Source organism: Chiloscyllium plagiosum, unplaced genomic scaffold, assembly GCF_037043375.1.
Source record: "Chiloscyllium plagiosum isolate Xiang-an unplaced genomic scaffold, Cpla_swu_hap1 HiC_scaffold_19, whole genome shotgun sequence".
In the NCBI taxonomy this organism is placed as follows: Eukaryota; Metazoa; Chordata; class Chondrichthyes; order Orectolobiformes; family Hemiscylliidae; genus Chiloscyllium; species Chiloscyllium plagiosum.
The window spans coordinates 834,547-852,580 of NW_028270157.1; the positions used below are offsets into that span (position 1 = coordinate 834,547).

An 18,034-nucleotide genomic window follows, 5' to 3' on the forward strand; every position below is an offset into this window, starting at 1 on the left:
GAAGGTTGACCTTATTGAGGTTTACAAAATCATGAGGGGCATGAAATAAAGGCACCTAAGGGGCAAAGCTTTCACACAGAGGATGATGCATGGATGGAATGAGCTGCCAGAGAAAGTGGTGGAGGCTGGTACAATTACAGCATTTAAAAGACATCTGGATGTGTATATGAACAGGAAGGGTTTAGAGGGATCTGAGCCAAGTGCTGGCAAATGGAAGGAGAGGAGGTTCGGATATCTGGTCAGCATGGATGAGTTGGACCGAAGGGTCTGTTTCCGTGCTGTACATCTCTTTGACTCTAAAAGGTTCTTCCAGTGCATAAACACCAGAACAATGCCATTGAGCAATAGCCACATTCTACATTAGGAATTCAATGTAATATCATATCACCAATTAATAATGCATGTTTGCACATCACAGCCCTCCTACGATATTAAGTATTTATTCAAGTGAACTATCGAACTCCCAATTTCCAGTAACAGCACTTTTTACTCAAAGAAATGCAACTGGGAAACTTTCAAGCATTTTTTGTTTCTTGTGCCTCTGTTTTTAGTAGACAGCATTCTTGCCTTTATCCAGAGGTTATGGTTTCAGGTCCCATGACACAAATTGAGGACTTAACCTCAACAAACATTGCAGTGTGGTACAATGATCATATTTTGTTGCCAGTCTTTGGCTGAAGCATTAAGACCAAGATGTAATCTGTGTGATGCAGCCTACAATAAAACTGCTGCATTTTGCCTAAACAACAGTTACTTATCTCAAAAAACAAGGAGTACTTTGAAGTATTTCTGAGACCAGTGCCGAAGATGATATAAATCAATATTTCTCCAGTCAATTTGTGTGAATTAAAAATAAATGTAAAAGGATCCAGATGCCAGTTCATTAGCTGCACTGTGCATCAAGCCACAGAACAGCAAACCAACTGCAGAATTCTCCCAATTCTGATTTCTAACATTTGGAGCTATCTGATCTCCTGTTAAAAAAAACTTCCCTGACTGCTGATATAAAAACACCTGTAGCTTTGTACTGCAGGACATACATGGTCTTGAATGAAGATCAATACGCAAGCAGTGACTGACACAGCAGCACAATGATGAAGGAGTAGCGCTCTGAAAGCTCGTGCTTCCAAATAAACCTGGTGTTGTTTACTTTTTAACTTTGTACATTCCAGTCCAACACCGGCACCTCCAAAATCAGCACAATGCCGATAGACTCAGATAGCACATAGCATTTTTTTGGGTTATGGTGCAGGGTGCATGGAACCCAACACCAAGTGTGGATAAAAGTAAAATAGGTGAATAAGAAAGCAACAGAATTAACAAGAACAATATATTTGCCCAAGAGTTTACACAGGAAGCAACTGCGAGAACTGATTAATTTCACTTCAAAGCATTTCATAAAAGAATCATGCGTTTCACTAGGATGCAAGAAGAATGAGACTTAGAATTTAGTATGAATTGCTCTAAATTCTTTGATAACATCAACTTGTTTAGTTAGGTTTAATTCTAAAGTGGGGTTAAAGTGAGTATTGCGGATGCTGGAGATTAGAGTCAAATTAGTGGCGCTGGAAAAGCATAGCAGGTCAGGCAACATCCGAGGAGCAGGAAAATCGACGTTTCGGGCAAAAGCCCTTCATCAGGACTTCTTAAGCATCAAATCTCTTTTAGGGTTAAGGAGATTTTTAAAAATTGCTCCTCATAGTGGGGTTTCTGAAGTTTGGATATTTAATTGTGGCTATTAGTTACTCTGGTTGAAAGCAGGCACAGAGTATAAAAGAAGGCCTTGGTGCAACCAGCTCAGAGCACAACCTGCAAAGAATGGAGTATGGCAGGTTGCTAAGTATGGGAGTGAGGTCAAGTGGGGGAAGGGAAGATTTTTTTCTGTGTCTTGTTTTCTTAACTACTTTCATAGATCGATGGGCCAAAGACAGACCAAGGCCCAAGAACTGCATGTTTAAGGGATTAACTGAGAAGCACCAAGGTAAATAAAAGCCTGAGAATAAGAGAAGGAAACAGCATCTGCAATCCTTGTTTTTACCGCATCGATTTTAACCCTACTGCGAATCCTCTTGTAAGGATGCCTGCCTTGAAGAAGTTTTCCTCCTCTATTTAAATCTCTCTCTCCACCCTGCAGGCTCCCTGCCTCTATTCCTGATGAAGGGCTTTTGCCCGAAACGTCGATTTTCTTGCTCCTCGGATGCTGCCTGACCTGCTGTGCTTTTCCAGCACCACTCTAATCTAGACAAAAGGAATGGGTGACCAAAAGGCAGTTCAGGGGTAAACAGGCAAAGCACAGTGGCTCAGTGGTTAGCACTGCTGCCTCACAGTGCCAGGGATCTGGGTTCTATCCCAGCCTTGGGCGACTGTTTGCTCGGAGTGTGCACATTCTCCCCATGTCTGTGCCAGTTTCCTCCGGGTGCTCCGGTTTCCTCTCACAGTCCAAAGATGTGCAGGTCAGGTGAACTGTCCCTGCTGAAATGCCCAAAGTGTTCGGGGAGGTGTAGGTTAGGTGCATTAGTCATGGGAAATATAGAGTAATTGGTTTGGGAAATGGGTCTGGATGGGATACTCTTTGGAGAGTCAGTGTGGACTTGTTGGGCCAAATGGCCTGTTTCCCTAGTGTAGGGATTCTATGATGAAACTTTATTGCTGGAACAGCACAGCAGGTCAGGCAGCATCCAGGGAACAGGAGATTCGACGTTTCGGGCACAGGCCCTTCTTCAGGAATCCTGAAGAAGGGCTAATGCCCGAAACGTCGATTCTCCTGTTCCCTAGATGCTGCCTGACCTGCTGCGCTTTTCCAGCAACACATTTCCATCTCTGATCTCCAGCATCTGCAGACCTCACTTTCTCCTTACAGTTTTGGAAGCCTATGAAGGAGCAAGTTCCTCACAGGAATTTAGATTAAGCATGCTTCTAGCACCATAGTTGGCCTGACTGTACAGGAGGGGAGAAAAAAGAAAGCAAGAGAAATGGTGGTAGGAAATTCATTAGTTAGAGAAGAGATAGGCCACAGACATCACACCACAATGTTGTATTGCCTCCCTGGTATAAGGGTCAGGAATGTTACTGAGTGAAAAGAGGTTTAGAGGAGATTTGAGGGAATTGTTTTTCACACAGAGGGTAGTCGGTGTCTGGAATGCACTGCATGGGAGGGTCATTGAGGCAAGAAAATTCTTAACCTTTAAAAAGTTCTTGGATGAGTACTTGAAATGTTATTACATTCAAGGTTCTGGGTCAAGTGTTACAAAGAACTGGTAGAGATTTACAGCAGCTTTTTTTTTGTCAGTGGAGACTTAATAGGCAAAACTGCCTCTTCTGTACTGTATGATTCTATGATTCGTTGAGACAGATTCTCCCACAAAGCAAACAACTTTACTGCATCTACCCTTTAAGAATCTTGTCTATTTCGATAAGGTGACCTCACACTTATCTATATTCCAACGAGTATAGGCTCAATCTACTTAACCCCTATACCTGGGACCAGCATATGTGAACCTTCTCTGGAATCACAATGTCAATATTTCTTTTGCTTAGCTAAGAGCCCAAAACCGTACACTGTATTCCAGCTGTGGTTTGCCGACTGCTGGCAAAATTCTCATTTTTATACTCTATTCCCTTTGATATAAAGGCCAAAATTTAATTTGCCTTCCCTATTAATACCTGAACTTGTATGCTAGCTTTTTGATATTCACAGAGGAGGATTCCTGAACCCTCTATCGAGGAGCCTTCTGCAGTCTTCCTCCATGTAAATAATATTCAGTTCCTCGATTATTCCTGCAAAAGTCCATACCTCAATTTTCCCCCAAGTACATTCCATCTGTCAAGTTTGGCCCACTCACTTAACCTGTCTACAGGCATATCCTTTTCAATATTCTTGGTGTCATCCCTACCACTTGTCTTCCCTATTTTGTGTCACAGAGCTATGTTCCCAGAATATTGAGGGATAGAGGTTAAAGATGGGAGTATGGAGTTAAGTGAAAGATTAGCTATTTGGTGCAGTGATACAGTCCCTGCTACTGCACCTAGAGGCCCAGGTTAAAGATCCACCTGCTCCAGAGCTATGTAGTAACATCCCCACACAGGCTGATTGGAAAAATGGGTTAAATTAAAATTTTAAAATAATAAAAAGCAAAATATCCACCCTTGTGTATTAACTCACCATTCAGAATAAGATAATTCCTGGTAAAGCAATGCATACTAGATTAACAACTTTCTCCCCTATTGTGTGATATTGAAATACGAAGGAAGGAGAGAAACTCTTGGGTGTGCCAAGTTTTGTTCACAGTGCACCTCTTGTTTTAAAAATATGAGCTTCACAGACTTCAGTTCTCAAATAGAATTTGCACTATACTGTCATTTAGGAACAACTGCAGATATGTTCCAATTGCAGTGCTAGAGCTGCCAATCCCTGGGAAGTTACACAACTGAGAGGAACAAGACATGTAACCAACCTTTCCTGGAACCATATTTTCCTGATATCAATTGTAAGAATATAAGCGCACTGGGTTTTTCTAAGGGTGGAGTAGGATAGAAAGGAAAAACAAACCCAGAACTCCTTGGCTGACAAAACAGCACATAAGATGAAACAGGAAAAGGGTGCAACTGACAGACATCAGATAGCTAATATGGTTAAGAACCAGACATTCATCGAAGGTTCAGACAGGAAGTGATAGAAAATGATTGCATAGAGAGAGCCCAGAACAAGGATGTAACACTTGAAATTGTCTAGTTTTTTGGAGCCACTCCTAAAACTAAGAAAGCAAAAACAAGGCAGCAAATTACTACGTGAATGGCTGTAAATTGAGACAGGGGAGTGTGGAGCAGGACCTGGGCGTCCTCGTGCATCAGTCACTGAAAGCAAGCATGCAGGTGCAGACCTGGACTGTCCACCTGGACAGTCTCAGATTCCTCCCTCCCCTTCCTCGACCTTTCTATTTCTATTTCAGGCAACCGAATCAACACGGACATCTACGACAAACCGACCGACTCCCACAGCTACCTGGACTACACCTCCTCCCATCCTGCCCCCTGTAAAAACGCCATCCCATTCTCCCAATTCCTTCGTCTCCGCCGCATCTGCTCCCAGAGGACCAGTTCCAAAAACGTACAACCCAGATGGCCTCCTTCTTCAAGGACCGCAATTTCCCCCCCGACGTGGTCGACGATGCCCTCCACCGCATCTCTTCCACTTCCCGCTCCTACGCCCTGGAGCCCCGCCCCTCCAACCGCCACCAGGACAGAACCCCACTGGTCCTCACCTACCACCCCACCAATCTCCATGTACAGCGCATCATCCGCCGTCATTTCCGCCACCTCCAAACGGACCCCACCACCAAGGATATATTTCCCTCCCCTCCCCTATCAGCATTCCGTAAGACCACTCCCTCCGTGACTCCCTCGTCAGATCCACACCCCCCACCAACCCAACCTCCACTCCCGGCACCTTCCCCTGCAACCGCAGGAGGTGCAAGACTTGCGCCCACACCTCCTCTCTCACCTCCCTCCAAGGCCCCAAAGGAAACTTCCATATCCGCCACAGATTCACCTGCACCTCCACACACATCATCTATTGCATCCTCTGCACCCGATGTGGCCTCCTCTATATTGGGGAGACAGGCCGCCTACTTGCGGAGCGTTTCAGAGAACACCTCTGGGACACCCGGACCAACCAACCCAACCACCCTGTGGCTCAACATTTCAACTCCCCCTCCCACTCCACCAAGGATATGCAGGTCTTTGGACTCCTCCATCGCCAGACCACAACAACACGACGGTTGGAGGAAGAGCGCCTCATCTTCTGCCTAGGAACCCTCCAACCACGAGGGATGAACTCGGATTTCATCAGTTTCCTCATTTCCCCTCCCCCCACCTTGTCTCAGTCAAATCCATCGAACTCAGCACCGCCTTCCTAACCTGCAATCTTCTTCCTGACCTCTCCGCCCCCACCCCAGTCTGACCTATCACCCTCACCTTGACCTCTTTCCACCTCTCGCATTTCCGACACCCCTCCCCCAAGTCCCTCCTCCCTACCTTTTATCTTAGCCTGCTGGACAAACTTTCCTCATTCCTGAAGAAGGGCTTATGCCCGAAACGTCGATTCTCCTGTTCCCTGGACGCTGCCTGACCTGCTGCGCTTTTCCAGCAACACATTTTCAGCTCATGCAGGTGCAGAAGCCAGTAAAGAAGGCAAATGGTATGCTGGCCTTCATTGCGAGAGGTTTCAAGTATAGGAACAAGGATGTGTTGTTATGATTATACAGGGCCTTGGTGAGGCCACACCTAGAATAGTGTGTGCAGTTTTGGTCTCCTTTTCTGAGGAAGGATGCTCTGGCTCTCAAAGGGAGCACAGCGAAGGTTTACCAGGCTGATTCTGGGGCTGGCGGGACTAATGTAAGAGGAGAGACTGAGTAGGTTAGGATTGCTTTTGTTGGAGATCAAATGAGTGATGGAGGATCTCATACGGACTTACAAAATTGTAACAGGACGAGACACAGTAATGCAAGGAGGATGTTTCCGATGATGGGTGCATCCAGAACCGAGGTCACAAACTGTGGGTTCAGGATGGACCATTTTTTGACAGAAATGAGGAGGCATTTCTTCATCCAGGGAGTGATGGGCTTGTGGAATTCATTATCACAAGAAGTAGTTGATGCCAAAACATTGAATATATTCAACAGGCAACTTGGGGCAAATGGGATCAAAGATTACAGAGAGGAAGCAGGATTAGACTATTGAATTGGACGATTAGCCATGATCGTGATGAATCGCAGAGCACGCTGAAAGGGCTGAATGGTCTCCTCCTGCTCCTATCTTCTATGTTTCTATGACTGAAAGATTTTAAAGTGTCACTGAAATATTCAAGTTTATTCCCGACAACACCCAAGAATGCACTAGAACATAGAACTATACAGCACAGAACAGGCCCTTCGGCCCACAATGTTGTGCCAAACATTTGTCCTAGCTAAAGCACCTATCCAATTGCTGCTTAAAGGTCACCAATGATTCTGACTCTGCCACTCCCACATGCAGCACATTCCATGCCCCCACCACTCTCTGGGTAAAGAACCCACCCCTGACATCCCCCCTTTCCCTTCCACCCTTCACCTTAAATTTATGTCCCCTTATAACACTCTGTTGTACCCGGGGAAAAAGTCTCTGACTGTCTACTCTATCTATTCCCCTGATCATCTTATAAACCTCTATCAAGTCACCCCTCATCCTTCGCTGTTCCAATGAGAAAAGGCCTAGCACTCTCAACCTATCCTCATACGACCTATTCTCCATTCCAGGCAACATCCTGGTAAATCTCCTCTGCACCCTTTCCAAAGCTTCCACATCTTTCCTAAAGTGAGGTGACCAGAACTGCACACAGTACTCCAAAGGTGGCCTTACCAAGGTCCTATACAGCTGCAACATCACTTCACGACTCTTGAGTTCAATCCCTCTGCTAATGAACGCTAATACACCATAGGCCTTCTTACAAGCTCTATCCACCTGAGTGGCAACTTTCAAAGATCTATGAACATAGACCCCAAGATCCCTCTGCTCCTCCATCTTATTAAGAACCCTACCGTTAACCCTGTATTCCGCATTCTTATTTGTCCTTCCAAAATGGACAACCTCACACTTGACAGGGTTGAACTCCATCTGCTACTCCTCAGCCCAGCTCTGCATCATATCTAAGTCCCTTTGCAGCCGACAACAGCCCTCCTCACTATCCACAACTCCACCAATCTTCGTATCATCTGCAAATTTACTGAACCACCCTTCGACTCCCTCTTCCAAGTCATTAATAAAACTTACAAACAACAGAGGACCCAGAACTGATCCCTGCGGAACTCCACTTGTAACTGGGCTGAATATTTACCATCTACCACCACTCTCTGACTTCGACCGGTTAGCCTGTTTTCTATCCATATGGCCAAATTTCCCTCTATCCCATGCGTCCTAACTTTCCGCATGAGCCTACCATGGGGAACCTTTTCAAATGCCTTACTAAAATCCATGTACACTACATCCACTGCTCTGCCCTCATCCACATGCTTGGTCACCTCCTCAAAGAATTCAATAAGACTTGTAAGGCAAGACCTATCCCTCACAAATCCGTGCTGGCTGTCCCTAATCAAGCAGTGTCTTTTCAGATACTCATAAATCCTAACCCTCAGTACCCTTTCCATTACTTTGCCTACCACCGAAGTAAGACTAACTGGCCTGTAATTCCCGGGATTATCCCTATTCCCTTTTTTGAACAGGGGCACAACATTCGCCACTCTCCAGTCCCCTGGCACCACCCCTGTTGACAGTGAAGATGAAAAGATCATTGCCAACGGTTCTGCAATTTCCTCTCTTGCTTCTCACATAATCCTAGGATATATCCCGTCAGGCCTGGGAGACTTGTCTATCCTCAAGTTTTTCAAAATGCCCAACACATCTTCCTTCCTAACAAGTATCTCCTCTAGTTTACCAGTCCGTTTCTCACACTCCTCTTCAACAATACGGTCCCTCTCATTTGTAAATACTGAAGAAAAGTACTCATTCAAGACCTCTCCTAACTCTTCCGACTCAATACACAGTCTCCCACCACTGTCCTTGATCGGATCTACCCTCATTCTCGTCATTCTCATGTTTCTCACATACGCCTAAAAGGCCTTGGGGTTATCCTTGATCCTACCCGCCAAAGATTTTTCATGCTTAGCTCTCCTAATCCCTTTCTTCAGCTCCCTCCTGGCAATCCTGTATCCCTCCAATGCTTTGTCTGAACCTTGTTTCCTCAACCTTATGTAAGCCTCCTTCTTCCTCTTTACAAGACATTCAACCTCCCTCGTCAACCAAGGTTCTTTCACACGACCATTTCTTTCCTGCCTGACAGGTACATACATATCAAGGACACGTCGTATCTGTTCCTTGAAAAAGTTCCACATTTCAACGACATCCTTCCCTGACAGGCTGTGCTCCCAATTTATGTTCCTCAGATCCTGTCTTGCAGCATCGTATTTACCCTTCCCCCAATTGTAAAACCTACCCTGTTGCACGCACCTATCTCTCTCCAAAACCAAGGTGAAAGTCACAGAATTGTGGTCACCATCACCAAAATGCTCACCCATTAACAAGCCCATCACTTGTCCCGGTTCGTTACTAAGTACCAAATCCAATATGGCCTCCCCTCTGGTCGGACAATCTACATTCTGAGTTAGTAAAGCTTCCTGGACACGCTGCACAAACACCGCCCCGTCCAATCTACTTGATCTAAAGAGCTTCCAGCTGAAAATGTGTTGCTGGAAAAGCGCAGCAGATCAGGCAGCATCCAGGGAACAGGAGAATCGACGTTTCGGGCATAAGCCCTTCCCCTGGATGCTGCCTGACCTGCTGCGCTTTTCCAGCAACACATTTTCAGCTCTGATCTCCAGCATCTGCAGACCTCACTTTCTCCTAACGAGCTTCCAATCAATATTTGGGAAGTTGAAATCACCCATGACTACTACCCTGTGGCTTCTGCACCTTTCCAAACTCTGTTTCCCAATCTGTTTCTCCACATCTCTGCTGCTATTGGGAAGCCTGTAGTAAACACCCAACAAGGTGACTGCTCCTTTCCTATTTCTGACTTCAGCCCATACTACCTCCAAAGGCAAGATCCCCCTTGAACTGCCTTTCTGCAGCCGTTATACCATTTCTAATTAGCAACGCCACCCCCCCTCCTGCAGTCATTCCCCACAGTCCTAGCATACTCCAAGCTTTTAGTGTCTTCTCTTTGTTAATTTTCACTTTTTCCACTACTTTAGTTACTTTCTCTTTCACTGACCTGGGCAGTACCTTCTTCCTTGGTATCTCAGGCAACCTTTCTATCTTTAGTTGGAAATCCTTTTTGTGACGGGTAATTAGCCCCATTCTGATTCCTTATACGCGAGAAGAATTCCGGTTAAACCCAGCAAATACAACCAGTCTATTTCACCTCACTGTTGGATGGTTCTAAATTTTAAATGGAATGAAGCAGGAGGGGGTCCTGGATATATAAGTACATAAATCATTGAAAATATCAGTGAACAATTAATAAAGCACACTGGATCCTGTGCTTTTAAAAAAAAGCTGAAAATGTGTTGCTGGAAAAGCGCAGCAGGTCAGGCAGCATCCAAGGAACAGGAGAATCGACGTTTCGGGCATAAGCCCTCATTCCTGAAGAAGGGCTTATGCCCGAAACGTCGATTCTCCTGTTCCTTGGATGCTGCCTGACCTGCTGCGCTTTTCCAGCAACACATTTGCAGCTCTGATCTCCAGCATCTGCAGTCCTCACTTTCTCCTTTTAAAATAAAGGACAGAATAGAGAAGCAAGCAGGTTATTATAAACCTTGATATAACACTGGATAGCCTAAACTAGAGAAGTGAATCCAATAAAAACCAATATGGTTCATTAATTGAGGGAAGGGAATCTGCGTACAGGTCTGGCCAACAGGTAACTCCAGATCAATCCACCATGGCGAATCAGGATAAGCAGCAAATGGCATGAAAGAATGAAGAACAGAAATGGGATCTTGAGCATCATAAAGAGAGACAATGAGAGAAAATAGAGATATTTAGCTGGCTAGTTACAGCGAGAGGATTTCATCAAGTGTTGGTAGATATAAGGAAGGGTGCAAGTCTTCAAAAGTGTGTAAAGGTAGTGTTCCACAGACTGGCGTTTTTAGTTCGAAGATGGATTTGCAAATCTGGGTTTTTTCTCATTGAAGACAATTAAATTGAGTTGGTATGTTTCAGGATTTAAGGTTAATCAGAGTACTATGAAGTTGGAAAATTCAATGTTGACTCCTAGATGCTGGGAACTGCATAAACTGGAGATGAGATATTGTTTCCTCAGCTTGCCTTGTGATTCATTTCAACAGTGCAGCAGACTCAGTGGTTTCTTCACACCCTGCTTCCTGCAAGGACTCCATTCCATTCGTCAAGTTTCTTCATCTCTTCACTTACAAGTAAACCAGCTTACATTGGGGAGCCTCTGACATAAACTGCTTCTTGCTCAGCAAAGGATTCCCTCTCCCTCCACCATGGTTGTCAGCACTCTCAACTGTATTTGCCCCATCTCCCATCCTTCTGCCCACACCACTTCCCCTTTGTCCCACAACAGCATGGTTCCCCTCACCTCTCTTCCATTCCAACAGTCTCGGCATTCAAAGGAACATAATTTCTATGACTTCCAGCAGGATATTCCAAACACATCATCTCTCCTTCATTGTCAGCATCCCACAAACCGTTCTTGCTGCGAAACTCTAGTTCATTCCTCCAACACTCCCTCATTCATCCATGGCACTTTTCCATGCAACTACAAAAATTTTCCCTCCTCCCTGTCTGAGATCCCAAACACACCTTCCAATTCTGTCAACCTAATCTCCTTTACATTGGGGAAATCATACACAAACTAGGTGACCTCTTTGCAGACCATGTCAGCACTGTCTGTCAGAATGACCGCAATAAACCAGTCAGTTGCCATTAAGTCACTTTGAGCTGAAAATGTGTTGCTGGAAAAGTGCAGCAGGTCAGGCAGCATCCAAGGAACAGGAGAATCAACGTTTCAGGCATAAGCATTAAGTCACTTTGACTCCACATTAACATTCCTTTCTTGGACAACACCTCAAATTCTGTTTAGACACTTGCAGCCTCTAGATCCCAACACTGAATTCCACAACTTCAGAACATGCCCTCCGTTGTCCATTTTACTACCACCGTACACATCACCCCCCTTAATAGAAATGTTTTTGTCTTACCTCATAACAGAATGGACCAATTTTCTCTTTTTCAAACTTTCATTTACTAGGACAAAGTGAGGACTGCAGATGCTGGAGATCAGAGCTGAAAAATGTGTTGCTGGAAAAGCGCAGCAGGTCAGGCAGCATCCAAAGAGCAGGAGAACATAGAACAATACAGCACAGAACAGGCCCTTCAGCCCACGATGTTGTGCCGAACATTTGTCCTAGCTTAAGCACCCATCCATGTACCTATCCAATTGCCGCTTAAAGGTCGCCAATGATTCTGACTCTGCCACTCCCACAGGCAGCGCATTCCATGCCCCTACCACTCTCTGGGTAAAGAACCCACCCCTGACATCCCCCCTTTCCCTTCCACCCTTCACTTTAAATTTATGTCCCCTTGTAGCACTCTGTTGTACCCAGGGAAAAAGTTTCTGATTGTCTACTCTATCTATTCCCTGATCATCTTATACACCTCTATCAAGTCACCCCTCATCCTTCTCCGTTCCAATCGATGTTTTGGGCATAAGCCCGAAGACCCCTTCCTGAAGAAGGGCTTATGCCCGAAATGCCGATTCTCTTGCTCCTTGGATGCGGCCTGACCTGCTGCGCTTTTCCACCAACACATTTTTCAACTTTCATTTACACCCATCTCCACAACCATGAGTCATGATTTTGTCTTTTGTTCTGGGCACCCTGACAATTTCTTCTATTCATCCCCTCTCTCCCTCTGTCAAACCCACCATTTTCTAGCTCCCTTCATTTCTAAAGAGTTATATCAGACTCAAAATACGAGGTTGGTTTCTCTCTTCTGTTGGCAGACCTGTTGAGTTTCTCCAGCACTCTGTTTTTATTACTCTACAGACAGCTGGCATATATCTGATAGGCCAGAGTCTCTTTGTTCATAAATGATTTTGTAGTACTGGTCAGGTAATATTTCAGAAATTGGCTGAGTGGCAAATATTGGCCAGGTCAATCATATGGCACAGCATTGGGCCACTCACAAAACAAGTCTCCAGCTTCTGAAATAAAAACCAAGTGTCAGATAAATTCAGCAGTTAAAACAGCACCTCTGGAGAGAAAGTAGAGTTAATGTTTCAAGTCCAATGACTCTTCTTCAGAACAGCTCTGCATCCTCATCTCAGGCAGGGTTGCAGTTTAAGTACTGGTCGCTGAATTCCACTAAAAATTCCACAATGCCTACTTGTTGGACCCTTGCTGAAACAACACTACAATATCACAACCTTCACCACCCAAATAAACTGTCAAAACCTATTGTGTAAGATCACATTGTGTAAGCCGCTGTGCAAAATATGAAAATAATTGTTGAACAACATGGAATAAACAAAACAAAAACAGAAATTGCTGGAAAAACTCAGCAGGTCAGGCATCATCTGTGGAAAGAAAGCAGTTAACATTTCTAGGCCATTGACTCATCTTCAGACCCTTCTGTTATGAAGCAGGGTCACGGTTTCGGATTGTTATGGAACAAATGAAAATGGATCCCAATAAAGAGAAAAGCATAACTGAGTTGGGCTGCATAGCAGTTTATACTCTGAGTGAACCCAGCCGAATCTCTGCTGTACATAAACATCATAGAACCAAACTTAGTTAACACAGTAAAGTTCTGACCATTCATTGCATCTGATCGGTTTCCAAATCAGTGCACAACGCTCAAGGTCATCAAATATCATAATACTCAACAAGAAGCTACACCACTGAAGAACAAGTGGAAGTCATAAAAGACAAAGATACTCAAGTTTACACTATACTCTACAGAAAGTTTTCCAAAGAGTTTCATTTTCTTTACATAAATGATTGATGATGAGAGAAAAAGCATTCAAAAAAAGATTTCAACACTTTCACTTCTTTTGCAATATCTGCAGAACATGAAATGTTCACATTCTGGAGCAGTCAGATAATTCAGGTTCAGACTTGCAACTCCCCAAACAAATTACAAATGTGTCACAGGTTTTCGACAACTAGAGAGCCTACTACCACAAAGACTGATATCAACAAACACAGAAAGAACTTATGCAGAATGTACCCTCTCGGCTGAGCCCCAGGTGGATAGATATCATGTACCTGCACGTCGGCCACAAAATGAAATTTAAACATCTATTACCTGGGAAATTCAGTGATGCACAAGGCTCAGAAGCAGAAATGACTGTTTGGCATGAAATATGGAGCATGACTGTCAACACTGGTTCTTACTGAGTTCTCACCTCCTGGCTAGTCTTCCATCACAAGCTTCTTCATGAGCCACTGCCAGTTACTTCTCTGGCAGAGTCCATGAAAGGCACAGTCAGTCAGCATGAGGAAAAGTCCAGTCTTGGTCTGCAATTGGGAACTCTCTATAAGTTCATGTGTCAGGAAGACAGTCAGAATCAAAATCAATTGAGATGTCTTTTTGTTGTCAAATATGACTTTTTGTAGTTATAACGAAGGTTCAAATGTGAATAAGTGTTACTCAGAATAATCCTGAGCATTCGTGCAAAATTATGTTCTCACAATCACTATCTTAATGGGATGGGAAGCAAGACTTAAAAAGGCACAAACAAATTATGATGCCACAAAGTTGCACGTTGACAAGCTCTGTCTAAATCCAACATTTTTTTTTTACAGTTCACATTCACTGCAAAACAGGTTCCGTGGTGAGATCAACAACTTAAATCTATCATTAAACTGGAGAACAGGTAATGAATTGACTTGGGTGGGGGCAGGGGAATGGGGGGGCCGAGGGATGGGGGATGAGGGGGGGGGGGCGACGGGGTGGAGGGTGTGGGGGCGTGGGGGCGTGTGGGGGGGGCGTGTGGGGGGGGGGGGGGGGTGTGGGGGGGGGGGGTGTGGGGGTGAGGGGGGGTGATGGGGGGGTGATGGGGGGGTGATGGGGGGGTAAGGGTGGTGAGGGGGGGTAAGGGTGGTGGGGGGGTGAGGGTGGTGGGGGGGTGAGGGAGTGGGGGGTGAGGGAGGGTGTGGGGGGGTGAGAGGGGGTGTGGGGGGGTGGGGGGGGTGAGGGGGGGGTGTGGGGGGTGAGGGGGGGTGTGGGGGGGTGTGGGGGGGTGGGGGGGTGGGGGGGTGGGGGGGTGAGGGGGGGTGTGGGGGTGGTGCGAGGGGGGTGCGGGGGGGGTGTGGGGGGGGGTGTGGGGGGTGTGAGGGGGTGTGGGGGGGCGAGGGGGCGAGGGGGTGCGAGGGGGTGCGGGGGGGTGCGGGGGGGTGTGGGGGGGCGAGGGGGGGCAAGGGGGGGCAAGGGGGGGCGAGGGGGGGCGAGGGGGTGTGGAGGGGTGCGGAGGGGGTGTGGGGGGGGTGTGGAGGGTATGGGGGGGTGAGGGGGTGAGGGGGTGAGGGGGTGAGGGGGGTGAGGGGGGTGAGGGGGGGTGTGGGGGTGAGGGGGGGTGAGGGGGGGTGAGGGGATGAGGGGGGGTGAGGGGGGTGTGGGGGGTGAGGGGGGATGAGGGGGGGTGAGGGGGGGTGAGGGGGGGGTGAGGGGGGGTGAGGGGGGGTGAGGGGGGGTGAGGGGGGGTGAGGGGGGGTGAGGGGGGAGTGGGGGGGGAGTGGGGGGGGAGTGGGGGGGGAGTGGGGGGGGAGTGGGGGGGAGTGGGGGGGGAGTGGGGGGTGTGGGGGGGGAGTGGGGGGTGTGGGGGGTGTGGGGGGGGTGTGGGGGGGTGTGGGGGGGCGAGGGGGTGTGAGGGGGGTGTGAGGGGGGTGTGGGGGGGGGGGTGGGGGGGGGGGTGGGGGGGGGGGTGGGGGGGTCTGGGGGGTGTGGGGGGTGTGGGGGGGGCGAGGGGGTGTGGGGGGGGTGAGGGGGGAGTGGGGGGGCGAGGGGGTGTGGGGGGGTGAGGGGGGTGTGGGGGGGGTGAGGGGGGGTGAGGGGGGTGTGGGGGGTGTGGGGGGTGTGGGGGGGCGAGGGGGTGTGGGGGGGCGAGGGGGTGTGAGGGGGGTGAGGGGGGTGAGGGGGGTGAGGGGGGGTGAGGGGGGTGGGGGGGGGGTGTGGGGGGGCGAGGGGGGGTGGGGGGGGTGAGGGGGGTGAGGGGGGTGAGGGGGGGTGAGGGGGTGTGGGGGGGGTGAGGGGGGTGTGGGGGGGTGAGGGGGGGTGAGGGGGGGTGAGGGGGGTGTGGGGGGTGTGGGGGGTGTGGGGGGGGTGTGGGGGTGTGAGGGGGGGTGTGGGGGGGGGTGTGGGGGGGCGAGGGGGGGTGGGGGGGGTGAGGGGGGTGAGGGGGGTGAGGGGGTGTGGGGGGGGTGAGGGGGGTGTGGGGGGGTGAGGGGGGTGTGGGGGGTGTGGGGGGGGGTGTGAGGGGGGGTGAGGGGGGTGTGGGGGGTGTGGGGGGGGTGTGGGGGGGGTGAGGGGGTGAGGGGGGTGTGGGGGGGTGTGGGGGGTGAGGGGGGGTGAGGGGGTGTGAGGGGGGGTGAGGGGGGTGTGGGGGGTGTGGGGGGGGTGTGGGGGGGTGTGGGGGGGTGAGGGGGGTGAGGGGGGTGTGGGGGGTGTGGGGGGGGTGTGGGGGTGTGAGGGGGGGTGAGGGGGGTGTGGGGGGTGTGGGGGGTGTGGGGGGGTGTGAGGGGGGGTGAGGGGGGTGTGGGGGGGGTGTGGGGGGGTGTGGGGGGGTGAGGGGGGTGAGGGGGGTGAGGGGGGTGAGGGGGGGTGAGGGGGTGTGGGGGGGGTGAGGGGGGTGTGGGGGGTGTGGGGGGGTGAGGGGGGGTGTGGGGGTGTGAGGGGGGGTGAGGGGGGTGTGGGGGGTGTGGGGGGTGTGGGGGGGGTGTGGGGGGGGTGAGGGGGGTGAGGGGGGTGAGGGGGGTGTGGGGGGTGTGGGGGTGTGAGGGGGGGTGAGGGGGGTGTGGGGGGGTGTGGGGGGTGTGGGGGGGGTGTGGGGGGGGTGAGGGGGGTGAGGGGGGTGAGGGGGGTGAGGGGGGGTGAGGGGGTGTGGGGGGGGTGAGGGGGGTGTGGGGGGTGTGGGGGTGTGAGGGGGGGTGAGGGGGGGTGTGGGGGGTGTGGGGGGTGTGGGGGGGGTGTGGGGGGGGTGAGGGGGGGGTGAGGGGGGTGAGGGGGGTGAGGGGGTGTGGGGGGGGTGAGGGGGGTGTGGGGGGTGTGGGGGGTGTGGGGGGGGTGTGGGGGGGGTGAGGGGGGGGTGAGGGGGGTGAGGGGGGTGTGGGGGGGTGAGGGGGTGTGGGGGGGGTGAGGGGGGTGTGGGTGGGTGGGGGGGTGAGGGGGGGTGAGGGGGGGTGAGGGGGTGAGGGGGTGTTTGGGGGGGCGAGGGGGGTGAGGAAGAATCTGGTGGAAAGGGAAGGGGATTGAAAGTCCGGGGATAAGGGAGGAATGAGGGGAGGGTCTGGCCGCCTCTCAGGCTGTGAGGGGGCGGTGACCAACGGTCCGAATTCCCGGGCCGGGGGTTTGTCCCTGTGTCCGCGACCCCGAACCCCCGCCCGGCCCCTCACTCGGACACGGACACTGACAGTGACACTAACCCCTCACTCCTATCCCGTACCTCCTCAGCTCCTCCTTCACTTCTCCCTCACTCCATGACCGCTCCACTCCGGCTCGAGCTCTGCTCCATTACTCGTTCAACAACTGCTTTCGCCTAACCTTGCACTCCGCCTACAATCGCTAAACCTCTCACTATCCATTGAGCAGCCTGGGCTCAAGAGCTGCAACAAGATGGCCCAAAACGCTCATCAGAGCACGGTCCTCCCAGCATAGTCCTCCCAGGCCAGCGCGGTCCTCCCAGCCTTTCGCGGTCCTCCAGCATAGTCCTCCCAGCCCAGCGCGGTCCTCCAGCATAGTCCTCCCAGCCCAGCGCGGTCCTCCCAGCCCAGCGCGGTCCTCCAGCATAGTCCTCCCAGCCCAGCGCGGTCCTCCCAGCCCAGCGCGGTCCTCCAGCATAGTCCTCCCAGGCCAGCGCGGTCCTCCCAGCCTTTCGCGGTCCTCCAGCATAGTCCTCCCAGCCCAGCGCGGTCCTCCAGCATAGTCCTCCCAGCCCAGCGCGGTCCTCCCAGCCTTGCGCGGTCCTCCAGCATAGTCCTCCCAGCCCAGCGCGGTCCTCCAGCATAGTCCTCCCAGCCCAGCGCGGTCCTCCAGCATAGTCCTCCCAGCCCAGCGCGGTCCTCCCAGCCTTGCGCGGTCCTCCAGCATAGTCCTCCCAGCCCAGCGCGGTCCTCCCAGCCTTGTGCGGTCCTCCAGCATAGTCCTCCCAGCCCAGCGCGGTCCTCTCAGGCCCAGCGTGGTCCTCCCAGCCCAGCGCGGTCCTCCAGCATAGTCCTCCCAGGCCCAGCGCGGTCCTCCCAGCCCAGCGCGGTCCTCCCAG

The 18,034-nt window shown here is 50.5% G+C and overlaps 1 protein-coding gene across 4 annotated transcripts in view; it reads right to left on the reverse strand.

Moving 5' to 3' along the window:
• The window catches only part of osbpl8 (oxysterol binding protein-like 8), a 432,009-nt gene extending 414,609 nt beyond the window's left edge, over window positions 1–17,400 (reverse strand). The window contains exons 1-2 of one of the 4 annotated variants that reach the window (XM_087996947.1): window positions 17,219–17,400; window positions 13,964–14,075 (exon numbers count right to left, since the gene is read on the reverse strand). The gene's annotated coding sequence lies outside the window, so the exon portion shown is untranslated. The other 3 variants (XM_043708789.2, XM_043708784.2, XM_087996948.1) reach the window with 3 other exon arrangements.
• Window positions 17,401–18,034: the final 634 nt, after the last annotated feature.